Here is a 25407-nt window from a genome sequence, read left to right on the forward strand (position 1 = left end):
GTTGTAGAGGGGGAGTTGTAGAGAGGGGGAGAGTTAGAGAGAGGGGGAGAGTTAGAGAGAGGGGGAGAGTTGGAGAGAGAAGGGGAGAGTTGGAGAGTTGGAGAGAGAGGGGGAGAGTTGGAGAGAGAGGGGGAGAGTTCGAAAGAGAGGGGGAGTTGGAGGGGGAGAGGGCCCTTCTGGCGAACATGTTTAGCTCTCTCATAAACATCTCATTTGATAAGAGTTAACAGCAGGACTTTATAACCCCACCCTTTGTGTATGCACACATACACATACACAGGAAAACAGACACACATATGCGGGCACACACACACACACGCAAACCACAGGCCACACACAACACAGGCTGACTGCTTTGACACTTCCAGGGACCACACACTGACTCACAGGCACACACATGGGACCCTAGGTCAGCCTTCTGACTAACACAGTCTGGGACCACACACCACACACACGCATGCACACACGCAAGCATTCACGCACGCATGCCACACACACACTAACAGAGACACACACACAAACTCAGCCTTCCGCATGACAACAATGACACTGGAGCAGCGGCCTCACACCCACGGTGTCCTGATCTCCTGTATATGGTGTGCTGTGTGGACGGCTGTGACGGCCACTAGATAATCTACACAGTAACAGGCATGCCACATCAACAGGGCTGCTGCTTTGCACACACTACATGCCAAAGCCAACTCAACTCAGTCCCACCTCAGCCTGGATCGCACCAGAATCACACCACACTCACCAGAAGAGGAATGGCTGCGGCTTAGACACCATCAATCCCTCTAGGCTTTACAGTAACATACAGTTGAGCACTTATATGTCCAGTGTATTCATTTATATTATGCCATAATAACTATCCAAAGCGACTTACAGTCACACGTGCATACATTTTATGGTATGGGTGTTCCCAGCGGGAATCGAACACACGATGGAAGACTAGAAGCTACCATTTGGATCACTACGTTGAAGTGGTTATTAGTATGCCCTTTATTTCCCAATAGGCCATCCCTGCCGATATCTAATCTGCTGTTTAATAGCATAGACACACCTTTGATATGTGAACACAGATTGCTGGGTTCACACAAGAAAAAATAGACAGAGAGATGAGAAAACAGAGCAGGGGTAGGAGGAGAAGAGAACAGGATATGTGGAGGGATGGAGGATGGAAGGGTGGAGGGATGGAGGGCGGGGTTTGCCGATGGAGAGAGGGAGGTGGGATGAAGTGAAGGGAGGAGGGAGGAAGATGGGATGAAGGGAAGGGAGGAGGGAGGAAGATGGGATGAAGGGGAGGGAGGAGGGAGGAAGATGGGATGAAGTGAAGGGAGGAGGGAGGAAGATGGGATGAAGGGAAGGGAGGAGGGAGGAAGATGGGATGAAGGGGAGGAGGGAGGAAGATGGGATGGAGGGAAGGGAGGAGGGAGGAAGATGGGATGAAGGGAACGGAGGAGGGAGGAAGATGGGATGAAGTGAAGGGAGGAGGGAGGAAGATGGGATGAAGGGAAGGGAGGAGGGAGGAAGATGGGATGAAGGGAAGGGAGGAGGGAGGAAGATGGGATGAAGGGAAGGGAGGAGGGAGGAAGATGGGATGAAGGGAAGGGAGGAGGGAGGAAGATGGGATGAAGGGAAGGGAGGTGGGAGGAAGAGGAACTCTAGAGCTCTGTCAGAGTGACCATTGGATTCATGGTCACCTCCCTGACCAAGGCCCTTCTCAACTGATTGTTCAGTTTGGCCGTGCGGCCAGCTCTAGGAACTGCCTTGGGGGTTCCAAACGTCTTTCATTTAAGAATCATGGAAGATGGGATGAAGGGAAGGGAGGAAGATGGGATGAAGGGAAGGGAGGTGGGAGGAAGATGGGATGAAGGGAAGGGAGGTGGGAGGAAGATGGGATGAAGGTAAGGGAGGAGGGAGGAAGATGGGATGAAGGGAAGGGAGGAGGGAGGAAGATGGGATGAAGGGAAGGGAGGAGGGAGGAAGATGGGATGAAGGGAAGGGAGGAGGGAGGAAGATGGGATGAAGGGAAGGGAGGAGGGAGGAAGATGGGATGAAGGGAAGGGAGGAGGGAGGAAGATGGGATGAAGGTAAGGGAGGAGGGAGGAAGATGGGATGAAGGGAAGGGAGGAGGGAGGAAGATGGGATGAAGGTACGGGAGGAGGGAGGAAGATGGGATGAAGGGATATGGCAAAAATGCAGCGGTGACAAGTCTCTTTGACAAGTCTCATTTTTAGCGTATTGCTTTTGATGCAATCTTGACACATTTGAGTATTTCATTACGCAGCTGAATTATTGACTCTTGTGTATAGCATTCCCCCAAAACAGCCACATTCATTATCAAGTTGGCTGTGATTATTTAAATAAATGTAGATAGGCCTACAGTATTGCTGGGGAGAGAAAGTTAAGTCGGGAATACTTTCTCTTAAATCGCTATGATTTCAAATATTCAAATTGGCGGATGATGCCCTTTGATGATGATGTGCATCTTAAATAAGGCAGCACGTAGCCTTGCACTAAAAAGCGTTGGGTCTGTAACCGAAAAGTTAAATCCCCGAGCTGGTTCAAATCCCCGAGCCGAATAGGTGAAAAATCTGTTGATATGCCCTTGAGCATACCCTAATTGCTCCGTTAAGTAGCTCTGGATAAGAGCATCTGCAAAATTACTCAAAGTTAAGAAGAAAAAATGTCAGTTGGCATCCGGGTCAATGACAGTTGAAAAACATTTCCTGAAGTGATACAAATCATAGTTTTGAATTCACATAACTCTCAGGCGAAATTCAAGTAATGGTATGAGAAAAGGCACGGTGAAAAGTCGGATTTCCATCATTTAAAAAATATATATTATTTCGGTTATGACACGCGCTTGTGCGCGCTATAAAGTCAGTTCCTTCTAGTGCCGAGAAAATGTGAGCTCTGTGCCAAAATCTCAACATATACGCAAACTTTAAACAAAATTAGATCTGGTGTGAATGAAAAAAAAAGTCTACATTTTAAGTGCTGACACAAATTCCTGTTTCTTTCGGCTTGGCGCATAACTTTGTTGGGCTGCTCTGTTTACTCAAACATACAAGAGACACGTTAATGTAAAAGAGAAAATGGTCGATGATGACAATTGTAATAAAAGAATGGTTCCATCCAACTGACTGGTGTCAACAATACACCTAATCTCTCTCTCTCTACTGTACTAGAATTGGCCTAAACGTTTTTGCCAGAGCTACTCCCCGACTTAATGATGGGAGCGACTGTTTTCCATTTAGTCTGAAATGCAGCATCGCTTCAACCCCTGATCGCATGTTACCCGTATTGATTGCAAGAGGAAACGTAGACCTTATAATTGTATTGGCAACATTTGCGTTTAAGGCCGCTTCCTGACTTACTTGCCTGTTTGGTTGCCCGTGGCCTCCTATTGACGATGTCTCACAGAAGAAAAAAACGAGCATAATTGGTCTGTGCATGAGAGAGATGTGTAGGCCTAGGGAGAGGCCTGTTAAGGAAAGGATCAGACGACCCCCTCTGTGAAAATGAGAGACAGACTAGCCTACCTCCACGGTCACTGATGCCGTATGGGATTCATAACTTTGTTGCATAAAGCTCATTATCAGTCTATAGGTCCATGCTCTTCTCATTAGTATTGGCGGTATGGAGCTGTTGAAATCGGTGAAAGTATGCTATGCCTAATACCAGATGAGATCGAAGTAGCTATGTGGAATATTCTACAGGTAATAAAATATATATTCCCATACCATTACGTGCCTATTAGCCACTAATCAATCCATACATGATAAGATTTAAATCTAACAAATAGTATGCATGACTTTGTATGAACGCTATAGTTTAAGGAATGACCTATACAGTTAGACAAGTGACGAAATGTTCTATTGGGGTGAAGAGGAAACTGTTTAGGCTTCCGTAGCTGCCTCGCAGTCTAACTAGGGTGAGGAGAGCAAATTAGAAATGTGAAAATTATTCGGCCACTTTTTGAGGAATAGCAGATCAATAGAAAGTGTCTGTTTATTATTCAATAGCCTACCAACGCGTTTTGGCATATAGCTTTTAATTAGGATGCTTAGAAGACACATGATCGTATTATTATAGGCCTAAAATATGATATTAATTCATTAGAATACATGTCATTATATTTCATATAGGTTTACAATAATATAGGCTAATGTCCAACAATTGACAACAAAACTAATTCGCTACATAAAGACTACATAATTTGATGAATGATTTAGTTAATATGTACCTTTTCATTAACTCCATGAGTGGAAATTCACGTAATTCTAAATTAAAAACTTGTCTGTTAATTTATAACTCAACTGACACCTTTCAAACAGTAATGGCTCAGTCATTCAGTCATTAAAAAGTTCAACAAGACAGTTCTAAGAAAATGCTAATCATGACGCAGTTTCACAAAGTAGGCTACATTATGTGATTTTCCTAAGACAACAGTTAAGTCCAAATTTTCAATAAGGTTACATATTAGTCAAAGGAAAAAGACAACCTAAATAAGCACACACACACACACACACACACACACACACACACACACACACACACACACACACACACACACACACACACACACACACACACACACACACACACACACACACACACACACACACACACACACACACACACACACACACAAATATAAAGAAATATGTTCCATTTTGGGACAAACACACGTTCGCAGGAGCAGCGCATGTCTCCTAACCTAGTCCTTTGGTGAATTGATGAATTATTCACTCAAACGATTATCTTTTTGGGGCAAAAAGGTTCACCATATGAATCACCATAAACACCATAAAACCTCATCGCAAAATCAGGCCTAAAACTTTATTCAGGATGTTATTCAAAACACAAAATACGCTAAAATAGCACGTGCAACCCGGCCTATGCAGGAGAATGAATGAATGATTTGTCATTTGAAAGCGTTTACTCGATGGAGACATAACAATAAGGAAGGTGAACCTTTGTGTATTGTGGCATTACAGGACCAACTCTACTCTAAACGTGGTGTTTCTATTCATACACTCTCAGGAACACTGAATAGCCTAGATTTTAAACTATTCCAACGAGGGGCAGCACTGAAAGAAAATGCAATTTGTGTTTTACATAATCTATATTTGATTGATAAACATCACACCTTATAACAACCATGGAGTTATCAAAATAACTGTTTTCACTTTGACAATGAAGAGGCATGCCGTTTCACGAGCTGAAAATGAGCACAATCCTACATGTAAAAAGTGTAGTCAAACGTAAAAAAAGAAGCTGTCTTGGGCTTGGCCAGGTCGCAGTTGTAAATGTGAACTTGTTCTCAACTAGCCTACCTGGTTAAATAAAGGTGAAATAATAATATATTTTTAAAAAATAAAGACTGCATGCATAGCTAGAAGTGTATTCCTCGTTTTCCCCTCGTCTACCATAGGGACATTCGTCTGACCTTTCTTATGCACGAGTCACATCAATCAGATGAAACAGAATGATAGGCTACATACAGTATGTCGGCATATGTGAAATCATTATTATAGAAATTGCTTGATAATCATGAATTGTTATAGTTAGTAATCATACTATCATTTATCAGTCGGCTATAGGCCAACATAATAATTGTCATCATATTATTACATTGGACTATTAATATAATAGGTTACTAATAATACTAATAATTAATTATAATTAATTGTAATTAATTATAATGATTATAATAATCGTTTAGATCGTTTAGTCTGGTGATGAAATATGTGACCAAATAGATTGTTATATGGATTAAGTCTCCGAAAAACTCCCCATAAACAACTTTGGGAGAATTGGAGATATGCTATAGATATCGTTTATAGACCTATTAATAATTCAATTGAAACTTTTAAGCCAATAGTTTAGCCTATCGATCATTTTAGCAATTTGATAACAAACCCCAGATTGGCTTTTTACACCAGAGCGCAACACGTGATTTCTCTTTATCATAATCAATTGCATTACTGCATAACACAGCTGCTGCTCATGTCTGGTCCGAAAATATATACAGCATTATGGCTTATATTGTGGAACACCTCTGACTTGTACTCACTGCTTATGGCGTGTCTGTACCTCTGCTGGCCGTTGAGGAGGCTCTGTCCATTGATTAAAAGTATTGAATCCAGGGTTGGGCTGCGTCGGATCAACGACGGGCGGAAATCGGCTAAGGTCGGTGCGCTGGACACAACTTCGTTCTCGGGGCGCTGGATGTGAGCGAGTCCGAGAGAAAGGGGAGGATGGGTGACAAGGGGAGACTATGTTGGTTTATTGTCTGTGTGTGTGTGAGAGAGAGAGAGAGAGAGAGAGAGAGAGAGAGAGAGAGAGAGAGAGAGAGAGAGAGAGAGAGAGAGAGAGAGAGAGAGAGAGACAGAGAGACAGAGAGACAGAGAGACAGAGAGACAGAGAGAGAAAAGTGTCTCTTTCGCACCAGACCAGTGCGTCGAGGAGGCTGGCTTGAGCGCTAAATCCTGCTGGAGCTCGAGCCGCTGCGTGTCGCGGCGCAGAGGACTTCGTCAATGGGCACAGCTGGAGTCGTTTGATCGCACTTCGTTTCAGTCGTCACCGGTTAGAAAAGGCTGAGGCACAAATCTGCACTCCTTTGAACTCGTGGCTGCTTCACCAGCGGGAACAAGGAAAACACAAAACGCATCATAACCAGAAAAATTGTAACAACAGGCAAAACAACCATGTTCCTCAAATAAAATAACAATTTACCGAAATCACAGTGTTTGCGACACAGATAATGTTTGAACTGAAGAAAACTTGATATACGCCAAACGGTTACAGTTTCGCGGAGAGCAATCTGATTGTGTCACGTTCAATCAGTCCCGTGTCAACCGGCGCGCTAACTGACAGGCTGGTTCATGGAAGAGGGAGACGAGAGGCGTGGAGAGACGGAAGCGAGCGCAGGGGAGAGGGGAGGAGGCATCAAAAGTCATTTGGCCTATTCCTTCCTTGGTGTTTTGCTTAAATCCAACTAATATAAGTCAGAATATTTTGCACTTATTTGTCTTTTTCCTTCCAAACATCAGTTTTGGCGAGACTGTGCGCCATTGCCATTCACATATATTTGATTTCTGAAACAATGTGTGCCTGTGTCAGATACAAATGATGTCATTACTGATAATTAACAACAATGAACTATCATCAGAGTAGATTGGCAGGCAGATGATATACAAAAGGGTGAGGTTTAAGTCCATGCTCAACAACGATATCAGTAGTCTAATAAACGTGGACTAAATAGCCGTCCCTGCCTCTGCCCGTCTGTTTTATTAGATGTCTTGTGTAAATACAACAGGAGTGTCAGGTGAAACCAGTTAATAATAAACCACATTCTTGATAGACAGACAGATGTCACTGGCTTTTAATACACAATGAGGCCAAATTGTTTTGTGTGGCCCTCTCGTTTATGTGCTAAAGTCAGGACGACCTCGACGAGAGAGCGACACAAAACAGTCTGTCCTGAATATTTGATAAGCTGTGTTTTATGTTTCAGACTCTGATATGTTTAAGGTGAGTTTCAATAGCACACGGTGTGATGGTGATGAAAAACGTATATGCCGCTTCATGGTTGGCAGCCTGGTACTATGGAAGGGTTACCTTTGCTGTCTGCCTTAACTTTCTGTCTCATTGCCCACCTTGGCACACACTGATTGAATCAACGTTGTTCCCACGTAATTTCGTTGAACCAACGTGGAATAGACCTTGAATTGACATCTGTGTCCTGTGGGTCAAGATTCAAATCCTTCAGATTAAATTGGATATTATATGTATTTTAATGAATACTATCATGTGTTGGCCATAGGAGCATGCATGCGCAACAAACAAACCAATATATATATATAGTTTTGGTGTTAATTAACACGGTCAAAACTTTGGAACATTTGTAAAATATTTGATGACTGGGACATGCCCATTTCCCTGCAACCGACCCCAAAACCTCGCAAAGACAGTGTGATACATCACATTGATGGGCATCAGTACATGTGAGGACCGGCCACACGACGCTACTTATGCCTTCGAGATGCATAGTTTAGCCTCCTGAATAACTGACTATACTTTTGGCCATTCTATTACTGTTTGCAGTGTTTTGTAAGGCATGATATATGCTAACAATTGCCATTTGCTTTACGGAATCCACGGAACAGTCTCTGGAGATGATAAATGTTGTAAAAACACTTGGATCATATTTGTTTTTTAAGTGGAGGCCCATTGGTAGCAAACATCACGATGTCCAATCTCAGACAAAACCGATTAAATAATCGTATAGAGAATGTCGAGAATGAACGCAAGACTGATATAACTTGATTTAAAGTGTCAGAGAGGGAACCTTGGAATCGTATCGTTTTTCGGTCACAGTGTTAACAACGCTCTTTGCCAAGTCAAATTGTTAACGACACCCTTTGTCAAAAACTCTCCATAAGTCACATCAATAAAACTCTATACATAATATATGCCATTTAGCTGACGCTTTTATCCAAAGCGACTTACAGTCATGTGTGCATACATTCTACGTATGGGTGGTCCCGGGAATCGAACCCACTACCCTGGCGTTACAAGCGCCATGCTCTACCAACTGAGCTACAGAAGGACACTACATGTTTCAATGTAATATTTACCAGCATAGCCCAGAAGTGAGTGCGGCCGCAGAACCTTACCTGGTTTGGAACATCGTAATGAAAGTTCAATAACAGCTCGAAAAGGTCGACCATTGGCGGTTTGGAACCGTTCTGCTGATCGCAGTGTTCTGGGTGCAGAATACACGAGATACGCGCTGGGGTTCGTGAGAGGGGACAGTGGCGGAACGCCGGCCAATGCGCGTAGCTCATTCGTCAATAATATTAAATATGATTATGATGATGATGTAGCAGTGCGTAGGCGAGAGACGAGCGTCTGGTCTGTGCATAAAGGTTTCTCAAATCGATTCTTGGAACGAACAACAATTTTTGGCCAGACAATACCTTATAATTGATTTGTAAAAGTATTATAAACCAATTAATCAACATATGTCTTTGGGGGAGGCAAACATTTGCGTCAGGTAGCCTAGAGGCATTGGACTAGTAACCGAAAGGTTGCAAGATCGAATCCCCGAGCTGACAAGGTAAACATATGTCGTTCTGCCCCTGAACAAGGCAGTTAAACTCACTGTTCCCCAGTAGGCTGTCATTGAAAATAAAAATGTGTTCTTAACTGACTTGCCTAGTTTAATGAAGGTTTTAAAACATGCCATGCTATTGAATCGTGTGTGTTTGCGCTAACGAGTTGGGCGCTGCACGCCATGTGCACATTTTTGGTTTGGAATTATACATTTGACATACTCTTCACAATCCATGCGTTGCATCACGACAAAAATAATCATGCTACACGTGAGCAACTTCTTCGGTGGTTTAATACTGGTAGGCCTACGGCACTGAAAAGCAAGCAACACACAAGTTGAAAAAAATCCAACGCCTGTGACACACTGCACGCAGGCCCACACCACTTCATTCCAAGTACGACAGATGAGTAGCAGCAATGTGGAGTGCCGGAAGGCATAGGCCTACACTCTACACAACCGGTGTGCACGAAGCGTAAGTGGTAAAGGGGTGGTATAATTAAAATATCTAACACGTGCGTAAAATGCCTGGTTCATTTTCTGAAGTGATCTTTAAAATATATTTTTTTCTCAATGAGAACATTTTGGGTCGTGAAATGCCCAACCTCAGCTTATATAAAGAACCGGTGGTGTTTTAAAGATGGCCCTAAAGCTAGACTGTGGCCGACGTGACCTCGGCAAATATGTAATTTGTTAGACCAATGGTTTTAACTTAACCTAAAAATGTCCCCTTTTCAAATCGAAAATTATAGGTAGTCTTAATTTATACGTGAAAACGAGACGTGTAAATGGACGTGTTTGTGGCTCCTGACAGAATGGCCTTGGCTCGACGTGTCACTTTTACAAAGCAATCTGTGTGAATTTTGTCACAAGGATAAAAAATGATTTATGCGCCACTAAACTATAGAGACACGTAATTTAAAATGTCTCGAAGAACAGGCAATCAAAACGCCAATGTCCTTCCTTACAAGTGAAATAAACAAGTGTTATCGAGAATACTTTAAATGAATTTCGAATTTAAGGGGTATAAAATGTGATTTAAGTATAGATTTGTTATCTATTATCCTCAAATATGATTATTGATAGCCTATAGGCCTACTATTCTTATAAATATATTGCTATTTTTGTCTGACACGAAATATGTCTTATTATTTACACTACATATTTGAATATTACAAAAAGAGTATTAGGCTGCCTATTAAACGACAACCGTCGTCTTAGTTGAATTGCTATACGCAAGGCGCTTGTCATGCAACCTGGCTATTGGATGTAGCCTATTACAAAGCTGCTTGCTGCGCGCATTCATTTCAACGCTTCACCTAAAGGCAGATGAAATGAAGTAGACACATTCGTTTTATCCTGTGGTATTTTTCAAATAAATGTTTTGATAACTTGATGTGCATTTCACTTCCCCTGGCAAAGCAGCTATTTCTTGTCTATTCGGGTCTTTTTAAATAATTTAACACTGCTTAGTGACTCCTTTGCATCTCTCCTGCACTTACTCCACTTCACTGTTTTCCATTTCTTGGGAAACTGGTTATCTAAAATAATACGTCTGTTGAAAGGCAGTAGTAGCAGTGTGTCTTGCACATGAGCTCAAACAAGCGTGAAACTTCCGAATGCCGTGAAACAATGAAAAATTGATCTCGACAATAGCCCCAATAGAAAACAAACCGAAAGAAGCTTTTACATTATTTAAATCATGAAATATCCCTAAAGCTTTCGTAAAACATGACAGTAATTATGAAGCAGTTAGAAGTAATTGAGCACACAGCATCCCCAGGTAAATTGAAACAGGTCTGTCTAGATTTTTTTTTTGGGGGCGAGACAAACAGACCCACAAAAATCATCGATTTAATTTAATTGGGATGCGAAGGGAGCGGTATTTCTGATGGAAGGTCTAAATGCAACGAATGACCAGGCTCCAACGAGCCTCTTGTACTGGCTGACGGAGACTGAGTAGGCTAGGCTAGTCACTGGATGATACAGTATCTAGATTCTAAGCCCCTCGGTGCCCACTGCGTCACTACAGCCCCAACATAAGAATGACAGTATTTTATTTACTTCCCCATCGAAGCCCATGCTGGGAATTGATAGGAAATCATATGGTGATTTGACGCAGACCTCCGGCACAAAGCTGGTGTATGTCAGCCATGATGTGATTTAATACCACCGTTATGACTGTGTTGTGTGTGTAGCTTTGGACAATTGGTGAAGCCTCTATGCTACAGGACAACAACACAGGGGAATGAAAAAGTGTCACCAAAATTTCATTTTAAAATAATTTCAGAAAGTACTTTCAAATAGCCAGGGGTTCCCAAACTTTTTTACTCATTTACTCGGCCCCCCTGCCAGCATTGGGGAACATCCCGCACCACGTGCATTCAACTATTACAAGTTTCAAGAGTAAGTTTAAAGCCAGACTGAGTTCCTTAAAAAAATATATATATATATATATTATTATTAATTGGTTTTTGGGGGGGCGCGACCCACAGTTTGGGAACCACTGGCCTCGGCTACCGGTTCATCTGTTTTTCATTGGTCTCATTTGCTCAGTATATATTGACAGCATGACAAAACCTGCCACTTCATGTAGAAATAGCACCACTGTGTGGAAGTCTACGGAATAGCAACATAATGGTTTCCACAAGTTCTCGAAATAGAAATAGAAAAAATATAGAAACAATTTCTGCATAGAATATTCCCTATTCCCAAACGAACACTTGATATTGACATTTCTTGGAGGTGGAAGGCCTACTGTTTCTGTCAAACATACAAACTAATAAAATACTACGATTTTTTGTTGTGATATTTAGCCTATCAATTATTAGGCATATACAATACATGCATTTACTAAATATATATATATATTTAGTAAATGCATGTATTATATGTGACTAAACCTGTATATACAGTTCCAGTCAAAAGTTTGGACGCACCTACTAATTCAAGTTTTTTTTTCTCACTATTTTCTACATTGTAGAATACTAGTGAAGACATCACAACTATGAAATAACACATATGGAATCATGTACTAACCAAAAAGTGTTAAACTAATCTAAATATATTTTAGATGTTAGATTCTTCAAAGTAGCCACCCTTTGCCTTGATGACCACTTTGCACATTCTTGGCATTCTCTCAACCAGCTTCACCTGGAATGCTTTTCAAACAGCCTTGAAGGAGTTCCCACATATGCTGAGCACTTGTTGGCTGCTTTTCCTTCACTCTGCGGTCCAATTCATCCCAAACCATCTCAATTGGGTTGAGGTTGGGTGATTGTGGAGGCCAAGTCATCTGACCCAGCACTCCATCACTCTCCTTCTTGGTCAAGTTGCACTTACACAGTATGTTTTCAGTCATTGTCCTGTAGAAAATCATGATAGTCCCACTAAGTGCAAACCAGATGGGATGGTTTATCGCTGCAGAATGCTGTGGTAGCCATGCTGGTTAAGTGTGCCATGAATTCTAAATAAATCACAGACAGTGTTCCTAGCAAATGACCCCCACACCATCACACCACCTCCTCCATTCTTCACGGTGGGAACCACACATGCAGAGATAATCCGTTCACCTACTCTGCATCCCACAAAGACACAGCGGTTGGAACCAAAGATCTCAAATTTGGACTCATCAGACTGAAGGACAGATTTCCACCGGTCTGATGTCCATTGCTCGTGTTTCTTGGCCCAAGCAAGTCTCTTCATATTATTGTTGTCCTCTTGTAGTGGTTTCTTTGCAGCAATTCAACCATGAAGGCCTGATTCACGCAGTCTACTCTGAACAGTTGATGTTGAGATGTGTCTGTTACTTGAACTCTGTGAAGCATGCAATCTGCTGCAATCTGAGGTGCAGCTAACTCTAATGAACATCCTCTGCAGCAGAGGTAACTCTGGGTCTTCGTTTCCTGTGGTGGTCCTCATGAGAGACAGTTTCATCATAGCGCTTGATGTTTTTTGCAACTGCACTTGAAGAAACTTTGAAAGTTTGTGACATTTTCCAGATTGACTGACCTTCATTGTCTTAAAGTAATGATGGACTGTCAGTTATATTATTTGAGTTGTTCTTGCCATAACTTGGACTTGGTCTTTAACCAAATGTGGCTACCTTCTGTATAGCACCCCTACCTTGTCACAAAACAATTGATTGGCTCAAATGCATTAAGAAGGAAAGAAATTCCACAAATGTACTTTTAACAAGCCACACCTGTTAATTGAAATGCATTCTAGGTGACTACCACATGAAGCTGGTTGAGAGAACGCCAAGGGTGTGGAAAGCTGTCAGTCATCAAGGCAAAGGGTGGCTACTTTGAAGAACCTCATATATCAAATATAATTTGATTTGTTTAACACTTGTTTGGTTATTACATGATTCCATATGTGTTATTTCATAGTTTTGATGTCTTCACTAGTATTCTACAATGTAGAAAATAGTACAAATAAAATGAGTAGGTGTGTCCAAATTTTTGACTGGTACGGTATGTATGCAGGTTACTTCAAACAGTTATAACCAATAAACGAAGGCTCAGTCTGGTTTACAATGCATTTAAACTATTCAGATCCCTTGACTTTTTCACATTTTGTTACATTACAGCCTTATTCTAAAATGGATTAAATTGTTTTTTTTCCATCATCAATCTACACACAATAACCTATAATTACAATGTAAAAATAATGTTTTTAGAAACGCTTGCAAATGTATAAAACACAAACAACTGAAATATGACATTTACATAAGTATTCAGACTCTTTGCTTGGAGACTTGAAATGGAGCTCAGGTGAATCCTCTTTCCAATGATCATCTTTGAGAAGTTTCTACAACTTGATTGGAGTCCACCCTGTGGGAAATTCAATTGATTGGACATGATTTGGAAAGGCACACACCTGTCTATATAAGGTCCCACATTTGAAATTGAATGTCAGAGCAAAAACCAAGCCATAAGGTCAAAGGAATTGTGCGTAGAGATCCGAGACAGGATTGTGTCGAGGCACAGATCTGGGGAAGGGCACCAAAACATTTCTGCAGCATTGAAGAACACAGGGGCCTCCATCATTCTGAAATGAAAGAAGTTTGGAACCACCAAGATTCTTCCTAGAACTGGCCGCCCGGCCAAACTGAGCAATCGGGGGAGAAGGACCTTGGTCAGGGAGGTGACCAAGAACCCAATGGTCACTCTGACAGAACTCCAGAGTTCCTCTGTGGAGATGGGAGAACCTTCCAGAAGGACAACCATCTCTGCAGCACTCCACCAATCAGGCCTTTATGGTAGAGTGGCCAGACAGAAGCCACTCCTCAGTAAAAGGCACATGACAGCCCACTTGGAGTTTGCCAAAAGGCACATAAAGGACTCTCAGACCATGAGAAACAAGATTCTCTGGTCTGATGAAACCAAGATTGAACTCTTTGGCCTGAATGCCAAGTGTCACATCTGGAGGAAACCTGGCACTATCCCTACGATGAAACATGGTGGTGGCAGCATCATGCTGTGGGGATGTTTTTCAGCGGCAGGGACTGGGAGACTAGTCAGGATCGAGGGAAAGATGAACAGAGCAAAGTACAGAGATCCTTGATGAAAAACCTGCTCTAGAGCACTCAGGATCTCAGACTGGGGCGACGGTTGACCTTCCAACAGGACAACAACCCTAAGCACACAGTCAAGACAACACAAGAGTGGCTTTTGGACAAGTCTCTGAATGTCCTTGAGTGGCACAGCCAGAGACCGGACTTGAACCTGATCGAACATCTCTGGAGAGACTTGAAAATAGCTGTGCAGCGACACTCCCCATCCAAACCTAACAGAGCTTCAGAGGATCTGCAGAGAATAATGGGAGAAACACCCCAAATACAGGTGTGCCAAGCTTGTAGCGTCATACCCAAAAATACTTGAGGCTGTAATCAGTGCCAAAGGTGCTTCAACAAAGTACAGAATAAAGGGTCTGAATTCTTATGTAAATGTGATATTTCAGTTTTTTATTTTTAATATATATTTTAAAAATATCTAAAACTTGTGTTTGCTTTGTCATTATGGGGGTATTGTGTGTAGATTGATGGGGGGGGGGGGACAATTTAATCCATTTTAGAATAAGGCTGTAATGTAACAAAATGTGGATAAGTCAAGGATTGTGAATACTTAACGAATGCACTGTATATGACAGGTTTTAAACCAAAAGGATAAACCTATAGTTAATGTTATTTTTTTCGAACTTTAACGATAAATATTGTAATGGTCCACTGGCCAAAGTATAAGTCATGGTGTGGCCAGAGAACTGTGCCCGAAGCCACAGGCCAAGGCAGGAAACCTTTACTAGCGAATTCAAATCGTCGGGAGGGCCACGGCAGCACCGCTCCATGCTGTCACAAACACCAACGTGGTCATTTACTATACGCTGCATCTGTGACCACACATTCCTTTAACATTGTGGAATTTGAAGGAGTATATTCTCAGTGCTAAGACGTGATACGGAGAGCAAAGGCAAATAGGCTAGTAAAAAAAAGCATTAGCCTAATAATTATAATAATTTAATTCACCTATAGATAATAACATCAACCACAACTAAATTATATAGAACTATTAATATTAATAATAATAGTAACAATAATTATAATAAAATAATTCCTGAAAAAATAGTCTTAATTTAATTCACGTAAAATGGCTCAGTATTCAGTAAAAGGTCTAAGCAATGTAAACCTTCGCTTTAACGAAAATGTAACTGCTCAATGAACCATGGCTTATATCACCCATAATTAGAGAGGAAGGAGACTAACGCGAAATGAATGGCTGACGTTAAAACAGAAAACAGACAATTAAACTAAATCGAACAAAAATAAATAGCCTACATATTTTGCAGAACACCGATTTATTTCACCAGATTCGTCACCTACGTCAATTAATCTTAATTAATGTATATATAAGGACATGTCATGGCCATGATTCAAGTTGGGAGTGGGAACGCACATATCTTTACAGTATCACTTGTGGTCACACCATTTTTGGACTCTATATTTGCACAACAATAGTCCCTTTGGTGGCTTGTCGACAGATATGATCAATTCATAAACATTGCATTCAAATCCATTGCCAATCTTGTTCAACACCGATTATAGCCCATCTAACACCATCCACAAACATAAATATGTAGTCTTCACCCGAAGAATATTAGGATACCTTTCTATCTTAAACTACCAAAATATAAAGGCCATATGTCGACAATATCAAACAACTCAAACTATATTTTGTGGTTGCCGGTTGGCGTACGAGTGAACCTTACAGTGCAACTTAATGTTCTGGTTCAAGTGATCCGCGAGGTTCTGAGTGAATTTGAGGCGCGCCTAATGGCTTGTTTTTAAAGGATGTATCTCGTTGCCGGTTAGGATTAATGTGTCTTTTAATCGACATTCTAAGAGACGGAGCGGCAGTTGGAGCGCACCTTCAGCCCCAGTCTAAATTGCTTCCATACAAAGGTCATGACTCAGAGTCCATTATTGCCCCGAATCATTTTTTCCCCGCTAATCGCCCTGTGTGCTACAGCGCTGCTGTCAGTAGGATTACATGAGCTACTCGTGACTGTATAGGCCTATTAATACTAGAGATGGTCGATAACATCCCAAATGTTCTGTTTACTCAGCAGGTAGGACCTTCCTGTTTTCCTTTTAAACTGATAGTCAGTCATCTCTCTGTGGTTGGTTAGTGTCTTAAATTTATGCCTGTGAAAGTTTGTGTGCTGAGCTACTTTGTTGTTCTTCCTCTTTTGAAAATCTAAACTAATGGCACCTGAATGTTTTTGCAATATGCAGAAACAGTTTGTGATATATATTGAAAACCTAAACATAAAATGTGCTATATACACACAAACATCTGCCACAATAATCATATTACTTATATATTTTTAAACAAACACCTAATACACCTAATATTATTATTATTAGCCTATTATTATAATTATTATCACTAATATGCTATTAGTATCACTATTATTAATATAATATTTGGCAAAGCAATTGAATAACTTCACAGACAATATTAAAATGAAATCAGTCGTGCATTTTCAAGAAAAACACGTATATGCTTATGAAAGTAAGACAAATGATAAGTGTTCGTATTCCCTTTGTGCATGTTCGATATTCTATGTACGTTTTGGTTCAGCTATTCATTGTGAAAAAGGTTGAAGGATGGCAGACAAACATAAAGCCCATGTTGGACACATTAAAAACGTCAGCAAGGTATGCTGGAATCAGTTTTACTGGGCAGTAGGCCTAAAATGAAAATGAGATATCCTATCCGGAAATACGCACTTTGATGCTCACTTCAATATCTCACTACTTTAGATAATATGATAATATGAACTTTAGAATAATATGAACTAAAGAAGTTTTAACTTTTCGTGCAAATTGCGTTTATCAAGAAAAACAGTAATCTTCTAATACCTGTTTGGAAATTGAGTCCTTGGGAGCTACGACATGCAACAAAGAGGATTGTTTTTCCTTAAACTAAATGCCATGAACCTGGCACCCTCGTCACCTTTTTTTTCTTCTCTGAATACGTTTTTACCTGAAATAAAATCCGTCTGACCTAAGACGCAGAGAGAGAAAGTTAGGGAGGGAGAAAGCGAGTTGTTATCGTCAGCACTCTGCACTGTGTCATTGGGCCGAAGTATTTGACAGTTGGAATGATCTGTAAATACTTCATTAAACTGTATATGAGTTAGGCTACCCCTTGTGCCTCATGGTCCACTTCTGGTAAGATTTACAAATGATAACATAAACACACACCCCCAAGAAATCTATTCGTGTTTGAAAGAGGTGGAGGTAGGAGGGGCTCGCGAGCTTCCATAATTTGATCGGCCCACTTAAATTAAGAACAAACAGCGGAGGTCGAGTAATGATGGATGGAGCGCGTGCACAATGTTTGGGCCAGGAATCATTTGACCCGCTACATGGATTGTCCTCCAGAAGGACACCATGCCAGATGTGCATTATTGTCAATAATTGTACACCATCCTTCATATTACTCCCTATGGGATGTATGATAAGCCTTTACCTGAAAACAAGAGGAGAAATCATGGAATATCAGACTGGGCAAAGCTCTATTCTTGAACATCTAGAAATTGAGACAAACAATTATTCAAATGGAAAACTGAGTGACTTAGTCATCTTGATGAGCATGTTATAGCTCAATGAAGGACTCAACAGGAAGTTTATTATGCACATTATAAACTGGGTGGTTTGAGCCCTGAATGTTGATTGGCTGACAGGCATGGTATATCAGACCATATACCACGGGTATGACAAAACATTTATTTTTACTGCTCTAATTACATTGGTAACCAGTTTATAATAGCATATACCACAAACCCTCGGGGGTTTGTGGTATATGGCCATTATATCACGGCTAAGGGCTGTATCCAGGCACTTCACGTTGCGTCGTGCATAAGAACAGCCCTCATTCCTTATTGTTTAATTATGGAATGGTGTTTGCTTGACATTTTAATATCTGAAATAAGTTAGCGGTCTTTAATGGGTGTATATGAGGGGCACAACAGCAAAATGACAGGTCCACTGGTTGTTGAGGGTATAGGGTGTTTAGATATTGGAACAGGATGTATGGCTACAAGTCTAACTCAATTTCCATCCTGTCTCTTTAACCTACAGTTAGATTAAAGCATCGGGGAGGTGTAAGCTCAGCTGAAAACACTGTTTTTCCAACACCAACACCGTTGTCACACATTTATCCTCTGACCCAACGCCTAAAAGGGGACGTCAAGCATATGGTTAGAGCACATGGAAACAGATATGGTTGAATACTAGCCCTATATTCAACCTAAGTACAACTATTCATGTGAGTAAGGAGGTAGGTAGGGAAGAAAGAGAGAAGGAGAGAGGGAGAGAGAGGTGGAGCGGGGGGAGAGAGAGAGAGGTGGGGAGAGAGGGGAACGAGATAGAGAAAGAGCGAGAGAGGGGAGAGAGGTGGGGAAAGAGAGGGAAGAGAGAAAGAGAGGGTGAGAGAGATGGGGAGAGGAGAGAGAGAGAAAAAAAGAAGGAGAGAGGGGAGAGAGAGGAGAGAGAGAAGGGGAGAGAGAAGGAGAGAGAACGAAATCTTATCTGTTCATCAATGAAGGAGAGGCTTGGAGGGTGACCATTTTATAGCTACTGATGCTGCAGCCATTTGAGAGTCGTCAAAGGCAAGCTGATAGGGTTTGAAGTCCACCTCACTAAGTCAAGCAGACAGAACATCAAACACATTTCTAACTAATCAACACACAGGTCCAACATCAAACATATACACTGATGCACGATCGCACATGCACACGCACGTTCGTAGGCACATAAGTAAGTAAGCACACACACACATGCGCTCACACACGCACATTTATCGCTTTACCCATCAATATTGGTGGCTTTGACTCAGAGCTCACATGAGTATCTCTCACCAATGAGCACTCAAACAGGAAGCCTTGAATTCTGGGAAAATAAACTTCAGGCTCAGCAGTTATATCATACTACATTGTTTTGGTGTGAAGTTCGGTTGCCCTGATGCATGTAGATGTTGAAGTCTTCTTACCATGAGTTTCATCAGACCCTGGGGTCTTGTGGTTTGCATGGTCTTGTCCCAATCAGTGTGTCACTGTCTCAGCCGTCCCCCAGTGTTTCCGTCTCAAATGCATCTGAAGCGCTTTACCGAACCCGGACATGAGAATGGCTTTGTGGGTAAGACAATAGAATCCCTTAGTGGGCGGAGCTAGCTGCCATGAAGAATGTCAATCATTGACTGACAGACACCAATGAGGAAGCTTTAAATCTCCCAGGTAAATCCCTTTGATTTGCTAAAAAACAAAAAGCTACAAAAAGCAGTTAATCATTGAAAGCAAGCCCTAGTGAAAGATATTTAATGTCCCAAAGATGAAGGGAACAAATACCTTGGTCTGAGCGTCCGACACATGAACAGAAATCCCAGAATGGGTTGAAGATTCAACCATTCAGGTAACACAGATTTCGGTTCCACATGAGGGATTTCAATGTTTCTTATTGAGCGTTTCTGTGTGTGCATATACTTGTGTGTGTGTGTGTATGTGTGTGTGCTGCAGCTGTCCCTGTGTGGCAGTGTTGGTGTGATACTGATCTATTCCTTGGTCAGGAGAGGCCAGGGTTAGAGGCCAGAGCAGTGCAGTGATCTCCTGTTTGTTATTGCTATGCTGCCCTTGGACAGGTTAACACAGCACTACATCAACCCCCTCCTTTGAGTTTGACAGTACGGTAGTACTACCACCTCCCCCCACCGCCTTATCCATCAATCCATCTATCCATTCTTCAAAAGCCCTCTGTGGTCCTACTAACATGGAACATATTGAGGGCCGTGTAGTGCCAAGGCCAGGAAGAAGCAGACATCATCCGAAATGCAACCCTATTCCCTACATAGTGCAATAGTTCTGACCAGAACTGATAGAGTTCTGGTCAAAAGTAGTGCTCTATGTAAGGAATAGGGTGTCATTTGGTGATGGATTTGGTGGTGGCTTTATAACTGCTAATCACAAACAGATATATTTATCAGACCTCAGCCCGTCACCACCACACTACAACAACCACCTGCAGCACCACCACCACCAATACGACTACAACCAACAACACTACAACCACCACCACCACTACCACTAAAACAACTACCACCAACAATACTACTATACCACCAGCAGCAATAATACTACCACCACCACCACCACCACAAGCACTGTTAAAACCACCATTACTTTCACCACCACCACCACCACCACTACTACCACCACAACAGCTACTAACACTACTACTACTATGGCCACCACAACTACCACCACAACTACCATAACCACCACTATCACCACAACCAATACTAACACCACCACAACAACCACTACCACCACAACTACCATCATCACCACCACTAAAACCACTACTACCACCACCATTACTTCAACCACCACCCAACCACTACCACAACCACTACTACACCACAACCACCACTACTTCCACCAACACCACTAATACCACAACCACCACTTCTACTAACACCACTACCACAAAAACTACCAATACTACCACCACCATCATAACTACCAAGAACACCACTACTACCACTACCACCAGTACCACAATACCACCATTAGCACCACCACTATCACTACCTCCACTACAACTACCACCACACCTACCATCACCATTACCTCAACCACCACGCGACCACTTCCACAACTACTACTACCACCACAATTACCACAACCACAACTACTTCCAACAGCATTACCACAAAAACCACCACTACTACCACCACCACCATCATAACTACCACAAGCATTACTACCACCACAATTACCACCACCACTACCACAAAACCACCATTACCACCACCACTACCACAACCACGACAACCACCACAATTACCACCACCAATACCACAACTAACAACCCACCACTACCATCATGACCACCATTACTACCACCACCACCATTACCACTACCACAACCACAACTACCACTACTATCACCACCAGCAATTCTACAACCACCACCACTACTCTAACCACCACCACAACCACCACTACCAATTCCACAACCACCACCACTAGTACTACCACCACCCCGAACAACACAACCACCATCACCACCATTACTACCACCAGCAGCACAAAAACTACTTGCACCACCACTACAACCACCACCACCACCACCACCACCACAAACCAACAATACTACCACCACAACCACAACCACCACTACTCTAACCACCACTACCACAACCACCACCACCACTACCACAACCAGCACTACTACTACCAGCACTATCACTAACACCACCACTACTACCACCATTACTTCCACCACCATCACTACTAGTATCACAACCACCACTACTACCACCACGTGTTGCTGTGCGTTTTGTTGCCAACCTTCCATTGCTACCTGACAACTTTACGGTTTTCACTTTTTAATTACCGTTTATATTTTTAGTTTTCCCTCACTCAACTTTTTTTTTCATTAAACTTTTTCACTCCGGATGCTTTATCTGGACATGGTTCATCAGGACATCCACCAGCCGAAGCTAAGTAGTAACATTAACATGATGACTTCTAATTGCAGTCGCTGTACTCATGATATACATGAGAACGATCGCCTTACGGCGAGGATAGCTGTGCTGCAAGCCCAGCTTCAGACACAATCTTTAGGCATGGGTAATTTCAGTGTAGGAAAGGATGAAACAGCGTCTGTGCCACCAGTAAGTACAGATAGTAACGTTAGTATAAATCCCCTCACACGGTCCCCACAGCCGGACAACTTTCTCAAGACTTCTGGAGGGAAATGCTGTAGGAATGCTCAACCGGTGTCGCTCATTCAGCTGACAGAAACTTTCAACCGGTTTTCCCCATTAAGCAGCGAGTCGGAGTCTGAGGCCGAGTCTTCTCTTGTCTCTACTCCTCCCGTTACGGGGTCTGAGACGCCGAAGCTTCCCACCATTAGCTCTGACAAATTGAAAACTCAAGTCATTGGTGACTCCATTACCCGCAGTATTAGACTTAAAACTAATCATCCAGCGATCATACACTGTTTACCAGGGGGCAGGGCTACCGACGTTAAGGCAAATCTGAAGAGGGTGCTGGCTAAAGCTAAAACTGGTGAGTATAGAGATATTGTTATCCACTTACATTTACATTTACATTTAAGTCATTTAGCAGACGCTCTTATCCAGAGCGACTTACTTCAGCACCAACAATGTTAGGATGAAACAGTCAGAGATCACCAATCGAAACATAGCTTCAGCGTGTAAATCAGCTAGAAAGATGTGTCGGCATCGAGTAATTGTCTCTGGCCCCCTCCCAGTTAGGGGGAGTGTCGAGCTCTACAGCAGAGTCTCACAACTCAATCGCTGGTTGAAAACTGTTTTCTGCCCCTCCCAAAAGATAGAATTTGTAGATAATTGGCCCTCTTTCTGGGACTCACCCACAAACAGGACCATGCCTGGCCTGCTGAGGAGTGACGGACTCCATCCTAGCTGGAGGGGTGCTCTCATCTTATCTACCAACATAGACAGGGCTCTAACTCCTCTAGCTCCACAATGAAATAGGGTGCAGGCCAGGCAGCAGGCTGTTAGTCAGCCTGCCAGCTTAGTGGAGTCTGCCACTAGCACAGTCAGTGTAGTCAGCTCAGCTATCCCCATTGAGACCATGTCTGTGCCTCAACCTAGGTTGGGCAAAACTAAACATGGCGGTGTTCGCCTTAGCAATCTCACTAAGATGAAGACCTCCTCCATTCCTGTCATTATTGAAAGAGATCGTGATACCTCACATCTCAAAATAGGGCTACTTAATGTTAGATCCCTCACTTCAAAGGCAGTTATAGTCAATGATCATAATCTTGATGTGATTGGCCTGACTGAAACATGGCTTAAGCCTGATGAATTTACTGTGTTAAATGAGGCGTCACCTCCTGGCTACACTAGTGACCATATCCCCCGTGCATCCGGCAAAGGCGGAGGTGTTGCTAACATTTACAATAGCAAATTTCAATTTACAAAAAAAATAATGACGTTTTCGTCTTTTGAGCTTCTAGTCATGAAATCTATGCAGCCTACTCAATCACTTTTTATAGCTACTGTTTACAGGCCTTCTGGGCCATATACAGCGTTCCTCACAGAGTTCCCTGAATTCCTATCGGACCTTGTAGTCATAGCAGATAATATTCTGATTTTTGGTGATTTTAATATTCACATGGAAAAGTCCACGAGACCCACACCAAAATGCTTTCGGAGCCATCATCGACTAGGTTTTGTCCAACATGTCTCTGGACCTACTCACTGTCACAGTCATACTCTGGACCTAGTTTTGTACAATGGAATACATGTTGTGGATCTGAATGTTTTTCCTCATAATCCTGGACTATTAGACCACCATTTTATTACGTTTGCAATTGCAACAAATAATCTGCTCAGACCCCAACCAAGGAGCATCAAAAGTCGTGCTATAAATTCTCAGACAACACTAAGTTTCCTTGATGCCCTTCCAGACTCCCTCTGCCTACCCAAGGACGTCAGAGGACAAAAATCAGTTAACCACCTAACTGAGGAACTCAATTTAACCTTGCGCAATACCCCAGATGCAGTTGCACCCCTAAAAACTAAAAACATTTGTCATAAGAAACTAGCTCCCTGGTATACAGAAAATACCCGAGCTCTGAAGCAAGCTTCAAGAAAATTGGAACGGAAATGGCGCCACACCAAACTGGAAGTCTTCAGACTAGCTTGGAAAGACAGCACCGTGCAGTATTGAAGAGCCCTCACTGCTGCTCGATCATCCTATTTTTCCAACTTAATTGAGGAAAATAAGAACAATCCTAAATGTATTTTTGATACTGTCGCAAAGCTAACTAAAAAGCAGCATTCCCCAAAAGAAGATGGCTTTCACTTTAGCAGTAATAAATTAATGAACTTCTTTGAGGAAAAGATCGTGATCATTAGAAAGCAAATTACGGACTCTTCTTTAAATCTGCGTATTCCTCCAAAACTCAGTTGTCCTGAGTCTGCACAACTCTGCCAGTACCTAGGATCAGGAGAGACATGGCATATATTATTATTATTATTATTATTATATCTCTTGACAAAATGATGAAAATAATCATGGCCTCTAAACCTTCAAGCTGCATAGACCCTATTCCAACTAAACTACTGAAATAGCTGCTTCCTGTGCTAGGGCTATGTTGAACATAATAAACGGCTCTCTATCCACCGGATGTGTACCAAACTCACTAAAAGTGGCAGTAATAAAGCCTCTCTTGAAAAAGCCAAACCTTGACCCAGAAAAATATTTTAAAAACTATCGGCCTATATCGAATCTTCCATTCCTCTCCATTTTTTTTGAAAAAGCTGTTGCGCAGCAACTCACTGCCTTCCTGAAGACAAACAATGTATACGAAATGCTTCAGTCTGGTTTTAGACCCCATCATAGCACTGAGACTGCACTTGTGAAGGTGGTAAATTACCTTTTAATGGCATCAGACCGAGGCTCTGCATCTGTCCTCGTGCTCCTAGACCTTAGTGCTGCTTTTTGATACCATCGATCACCACATTCTTTTGGAGAGATTGGAAACCCAAATTGGTCTACACGGACAAGTTCTGGCCTGGTTTAGATCTTTTCTGTCGGAAAGATATTAGTTTGTCTCTGTGAATAGTTTGTCCTTTGAAAAATCAACTGTAAATTTTGGTGTTCCTCAAGGTTCCTTGTTAGGACCACTTTTGTTTTCATTATATATTTTACCTCTTGGGGATGTC

General features: G+C 42.1%; 1 protein-coding gene across 2 annotated transcripts in view; it reads right to left on the minus strand.

Annotated features, from left to right (window-relative positions):
* The window catches only part of LOC118386428 (DNA-binding protein SATB2-like), a 114495-nt gene extending 107627 nt beyond the window's left edge, over positions 1 to 6868 (minus strand). The window contains exons 1-2 of one of the 2 annotated variants that reach the window (XM_052522869.1): positions 6745 to 6868; positions 6083 to 6640 (exon numbers count right to left, since the gene is read on the minus strand). The gene's annotated coding sequence lies outside the window, so the exon portion shown is untranslated. Of the gene's footprint in view, positions 1 to 6082 lie in introns of both variants that reach the window. The other variant, XM_052522870.1, reaches the window with a different exon arrangement.
* Between the last annotated feature and the right edge of the window lie 18539 nt (positions 6869 to 25407).

This window comes from Oncorhynchus keta, chromosome 7 (genome assembly GCF_023373465.1).
Source record: "Oncorhynchus keta strain PuntledgeMale-10-30-2019 chromosome 7, Oket_V2, whole genome shotgun sequence".
Lineage (NCBI taxonomy): Eukaryota > Metazoa > Chordata > Actinopteri > Salmoniformes > Salmonidae > Oncorhynchus > Oncorhynchus keta.